Genomic DNA, 6128 nt, shown 5'->3' on the forward strand with positions numbered 1-6128 from the left:
TGTATTTATTGTAATAATTATGTATAAGTAATGAACATTGCAGAAAAATCATAAAAACCAACGAAAATTGTTCACAAAAAACATGCAAAAGATGTCATATATGATATTACTATTGCTATGGTGTTTTCTTTTTTTTTTCCTTACTTTCTTTTTTTTTTTTTATTCTTTGGGTTAAGAACTTTTTTTTTTTTTTTTTTTTTTTTTTTTTTTTAACGAGGACAAGTAAAAATCTCTGTGGACCGAGCGCCGGTCCGCCGGATCACCGGTTGATAATCGCTGTCATGTATGATGCCTATTTTAAAAATATGTAGCCGTTTCAAAACTTTTTGAAGATTTTTTTGTTTTTCGATTTTTTATTTGGCATGTTTATCTTATTTAGCCTTTTTAGTACGACTCTCATCTTTATTTGTCTCCATGAATTAACATTAACAAAAAACTAAATTTCAGTAATAATAATCAATTTCTACAGGGTGTTCCGTTTTAACCTGCAAGACCTTTATTTTCGCAACCGTTAGTCCTAGATGTATACTTCAAACTGCAAAAATGTTCAAAATCAGATGCGGAGTTCAGATATTGTAAGTTTGAAGCAAAAACAAAAATGAGTCAAAAAATAAAAATTTAACTTTTTATACGCGCCCCGGGTCTCCTAACTTATACTTAGAGAAATAATCTCCATTGAAAACTATGACACAAAAAACATAACATTTGTGCGACCAAATCTCGAGGAGATATTCCAGGTCAAAGTTTTAAGGGATCATACAGAAGATGAGGTTGAAATTTATCGCCCTTTCAAAAAAGAAAAAAAAAGACAGGTCGTCAAAGTAAGAAAAACAAAATATTTATATTTTTCATTGTCATTCAAAAATAAATGCAAATGTTATACCGTGATACGCAAAAATTATGCTACAAAACCTGGAATAATTTGAAAAACTGCACTCTATGCACACAAATAATTTTAAACACTTGTTAGCCGTTATATTTTGCCCCAAAATGTGTTAGTGATGGCGAGTAAAGAGTGGAGCGCTGTGTTTCATATCTCGGTGAATATTGGTCGTACTAACGTCAAACTTTTGAACGAATTGTTTTTCAATGGAGATTAGTTCCCTAAACATAAGTTAGGGGACCTGGGACTCGTGTAAAAAGTTAAATTTTGTATTTTTTGAATTATTACTTTCTTCTATATCTAATATATAGAAGAAAGTATTGGATTCGTGCAAATTTTCGAATTTCGAATTTTGACGGATTCGAACGTTTTGAGGTGTGCTGAGTCCATTTCGACCATTTTTACTTTCTTCTATATCTAATATATAGAAGAAAGTATTGGATTCGTGCAAATTTTCGAATTTCGAATTTTGACGGATTCGAACGTTTTGAGGTGTGCTGAGTCCATTTCGACCATTTTTACTTTCTTCTATATCTAATATATAGAAGAAAGTATTGGATTCGTGCAAATTTTCGAATTTTGACGGATTCGAACGTTTTGAGGTGTGCAGAGTCCATTTCGACTATTTTTGGAAAATGTCTGTCTGTCTGTGTGTGTGTATGTGTGTGTGTCACGTCTGTGTGTGACCAGTTTTTTGTGGCCGCTCTACAGCAAAAACTACCGCATGAAATCGAACGAAATTTGGTACACATATGTGCCCCTATGTGAACTTGTGCCCATTGGTTTTTGGCGCGAATTCCTCCAAGGGGGGTGGAGCAATGGGACGTTTTTTGAGTTACGCGTGATTGCTATTCCTCAGGAAGTAACTGGCGGAATCAAACAAAATTTGGTCCATATGTTGCCAGTAACAGGAACAGGTGCTGATTCAGTTTTGGTGTCATTAACTCAAACGGGGGTTGAGCTATAGAGCGTTTTTTGTCGTCAATTGTGACTGCTGTATCTCAAGAAATAATGAACGGAATGAACGAAAAATTTATCGGCAAGTAACCCTTAGTGGGTATAAAAGCTGATTTTATTTTGGTGTCAACAGCTAAAAAGGGGGTAGCGCAATCGCCCGTTCTTTTTTTTGCATTGTGAGTGTCCTATCTCAGGAAGTAATGCTAAGTTCTGGTTGAAATTTGGAATATATGTGAATCCATATGTAAACAGGCTTTGGTTCAATTTTGGCGCCAATCGCGCCAAGAGGTGCTGATTTATTTTTATTATCATTATTTTTTTAGCGAATAAAAATAGCTTTATTAATGCAACAATAAGAAAGATAAATCGTAATAGATTGTCGTCTGCGTATTTCTCGTGATTTTAATTGTATGGAAATGATCGGAAATATTATCTCAATGATTTAAAATTTTTAACTGTTGCCATCTTATGTTTGTTAACAAATAAAATATTTGTAATTAATTCAAGCAAGGCTTTTAAAAAGTATTGGATTCGTGCAAATTTTCGAATCTCGAATTTTGACGGATTCGAACGTTTTGAGGTGTGCTGAGTCCATTTCGACTATTTTTGGAAAATGTCTGTCTGTCTGTGTGTGTGTATGTATGTGTGTGTGTATGTATGTGTGTATGTGTGTGTGTCACGTCTGTGTGTGACCAGTTTTTTGTGGCCGCTCTACAGCAAAAACTACCGCACGAAATCGAACGAAATTTGGTACACATATGTGCCCCTATGTGAACTTGTGCCCATTGGTTTTTGGCGCGAATTCCTCCAAGGGGGGTGGAGCAATGGGACGTTTTTTGAGTTACGCGTGCTTGCTATTCCTCAGGAAGTAACTGGCGGAATCAAACAAAATTTAGACCATATGTTGCCATTAACAGGAACAGGTGCTGATTCAATTTTGGTGGCAATAACTCAAACGGGGGTTGAGCTATAGAACGTTTTTTGTCGTCAATTGTGACTGCTGTATCTCAAGAAATAATGAACGGAATGAAAGAAAAATTTATCGGCAAGTAGACCTTAGTGGGTATAAGAGCTGATTTTATTTTGGTGTCAAAAGCTGAAAAGGGGGTGGCGCAATCGAATGTTCTTTTTTTTCATTGTGAGTGCCATTTCTCAAGAAGTAATGCTACGTTCTGGATGAAATTTGGAATAAATGTGAATCTATTTGTAAATAGGCGTTGTTTCAATTTTGGCGCCAATCGCTCCATGGGGGTCTGATTTTTTTTTGTGTTAATAAAAATAGCTTTATAAATGCAACAATAAGAAAGATAAATTACAATATTCTCGTCTGCTTATTTCACGTGATTTTTACTTTCTTCTATATCTAATATATAGAAGAAAGTATTGGATTCGTGCAAATTTTCGAATTTCGAATTTTGACGGATTCGAACGTTTTGAGGTGTGCTGAGTCCATTTCGATCATTTTTGGAAAATGTCTGTCTGTCTGTATGTGTGTGTGTATGTGTGTGTGTATGTGTGTCACGTCTGTGTGTGACCAGTTTTTTGTGGCCGCTCTACAACAAAAACTACCGCATGAAATCGAACGAAATTTGTTACACATATGTGCCCCTATGTGAACGTGTGCCCATTAGTTTTTGGCGCGAATTCCTCCAAGGGGGGTGGAGCAATGGGACGTTTTTCGAGTTACGCGTGCTTGCTATTCCTCAGGAAGTAACTGGCGGAATCAAACAAAATTTGATCCATATGTTGGTATTAACAGGAACAGGTGCTGATTCAATTTTGGTGTCAATAACTCAAACGGGGGTTGAGCTATAGAACGTTTTTTGTCGTCAATTGTGACTGCTGTATCTCAAGAAATAATGAACGGAATGAAAGAAAAATTTATCGGCAAGTAGCCCTTAGTGGGTATAAGAACTGATTTTATTTTTGTGTCAACAGCTAAAAAGGGGGTAGCGCAATCACCCGTTCTTTTTTTCCATTTTGAGTGCCCTATCTCAAGAAGTAATGCTACGTTCTGGTTGAAATTTGGAATATATGTGAATCCATATGTAAACAGGCTTTGGTTCTATTTTGACGCCGATCGCTCCAAGAGGTGTTGATTTTTTTTTTTTTTTTCGAATAAAAATATTTTTATTAATGCAACAATAAGAAAGATAAATCGTAATAGATTGTCGTCTGCGTATTTCTCGTGATTTTAATTGTATGGAAACATAGACTAATAATAAGAGTAGACCGAGCTTTCTCATTCTTGCTGATAAAGAATATTGGTTCATAGATGTATCATGTGACTAGTGGAATTGCTTGGCGAAGACTTTGGCAGCATGGTTGCTAGATGGCAGCATTATCTATAGTTTGGCACTCGACATGTATTTTAAGACAATGTGTTTTCATTAAAAAAATTTCCAGGTGCAGAGATTGAACTGTTTTTCTTTTAGTTATGCATTATTTTGACATTAGTAATAGTTTTTGATCAGTTTTCGGTAACTTTTATTTCATTTGGAGCTGTCAGCGTTGGCGTGAACGAAATGGCGTAAACGTTTTGCGTTAACGCAAAAATGTACTAATCGGTATCTTAAATTGAAACTGTAGGTAAAAGTCTTACCGTTTGCTGATTCTTCTTGGTCGCTTGCATCTTTTATTGCTTAGAGAGTTATTGAAATTTACTAAAGAAAATGCACAATGCTATCTAAGCGAAAAACTCACTATATTAACAAAATATTTACAACTTAGAATAACAAATTTACAAATCGGACTCCATAAAAGATCATTCTTCCGTGTTCCATCAATTCTATTTATTTTATTTCGCGTTGGCGTTGATCGTCTGCTACGATTAACGCCCGCTGTTGCTAGGATATCCACCAGTCACATGGTTTGGTTTATGAGCAGCAAAAGGGTTGCCATAGCTCGGTCTACTCTTATTATTAGTCTATGTATGGAAATGATAGGAAATATTATCGCAATGATTTAAAATTTTTAACTGTTGCCATCTTATGTTTGTTAACAAATAAAATATTTGTAATTCATTCAAGCAAGGCTTTTAAAATAACTTTCAATTTTCGCTCTTTGCTTTGCTTTCGCAATAATTCAGACATTGGGATAGTCGTCAAGTTTTTGCATGTGTCATTTTGTTTTTGTTGGGAATATTGCTTCCTCGTCAAGCATGGGGAGGGATCAGAAAAAAAAAAGAAAAATATAGAAGAAAGTTTCGTGATGGCCACAACATACTAGTTTAATTTTCGGGAGATAATCGGAAATGTTATCGCAATGATTTAAAATTAATAACTGTTGCCATTTTATGTTTGTTAACAAATAAAACATCTAATTAATTCAAGCAAGGCTTTTAAAATAACTTTCAAGTCGTTCTTTGCTTTGCTTTTGCGGGAATTCAGGAATTTGGACGGTCGTCAAGTTTTTTTTTTTGCTGGGAATATTGCATTCTTTTCAAGCATAGGGATTGATCAGAATTCACAAGAAAGATATAGAAGAAAGTTTCGTGATGGCCACAACATACTAGTTGTTCTTTGCTTTGCTTTTGCAATAATTCAGACATTGGGATGGTCGTCAAGTTTTTGCATGTGTAATTTTGTTTTTGTTAGGAATATTGCTTCCTCGTCAAGCATGGGGAGGGTTTAGAAAAAGGAAAAATATAGAAGAAAGTTTCGTGATGGCCACAACATACTAGTTGGAAAATGTCTGTCTGTCTGTCTGTGTGTGTGTGTGTGTGTGTGTATGTGTGTGTGCCACGTCTGTGTGTGACCAGTTTTTTGTGGCCGCTCTACAGCAAAAACTACCGCATGAAATCGAACGAAATTTAGTACACATATGTGCCCCTATGAACTTGTGCCCATTGTTTTTGGCGCGAATTCCTCCAAGGGGGGTGGAGCAATAGGACGTTTTTGGAGTTACGCGTGCTTGCTATTCCTCAGGAAGTAACTGGCGGAATCAAACAAAATTTGGTCCATATGTTGCCATTAACAGGAACAGGTGCTGATTCAATTTTGGTGTCAATAACTCAATCGGCGGTTGAGCTATAAAACGTTTTTTGTCGTCAATTGTGACTGCTGTATCTCAAGAAATAATGAACGGAATGAAAGAAAAATTTATCGGCAAGTAGCCCTTAGTGGGTATAAGAACTGATTTTATTTTTGTGTCAACAGCTAAAAAGGGGGGTAGCGCCATCACCCGTTCTTTTTTTCCATTGTGAGTGCCCTATCTCAAGAAGTAATGCTACGTTCTGGTTGAAATTTGGAATATATGTGAATCCTTATGTAAACAGGCTTTGGTTCAA

Source organism: Uloborus diversus, chromosome 7 (genome assembly GCF_026930045.1).
Source record: "Uloborus diversus isolate 005 chromosome 7, Udiv.v.3.1, whole genome shotgun sequence".
Lineage (NCBI taxonomy): Eukaryota > Metazoa > Arthropoda > Arachnida > Araneae > Uloboridae > Uloborus > Uloborus diversus.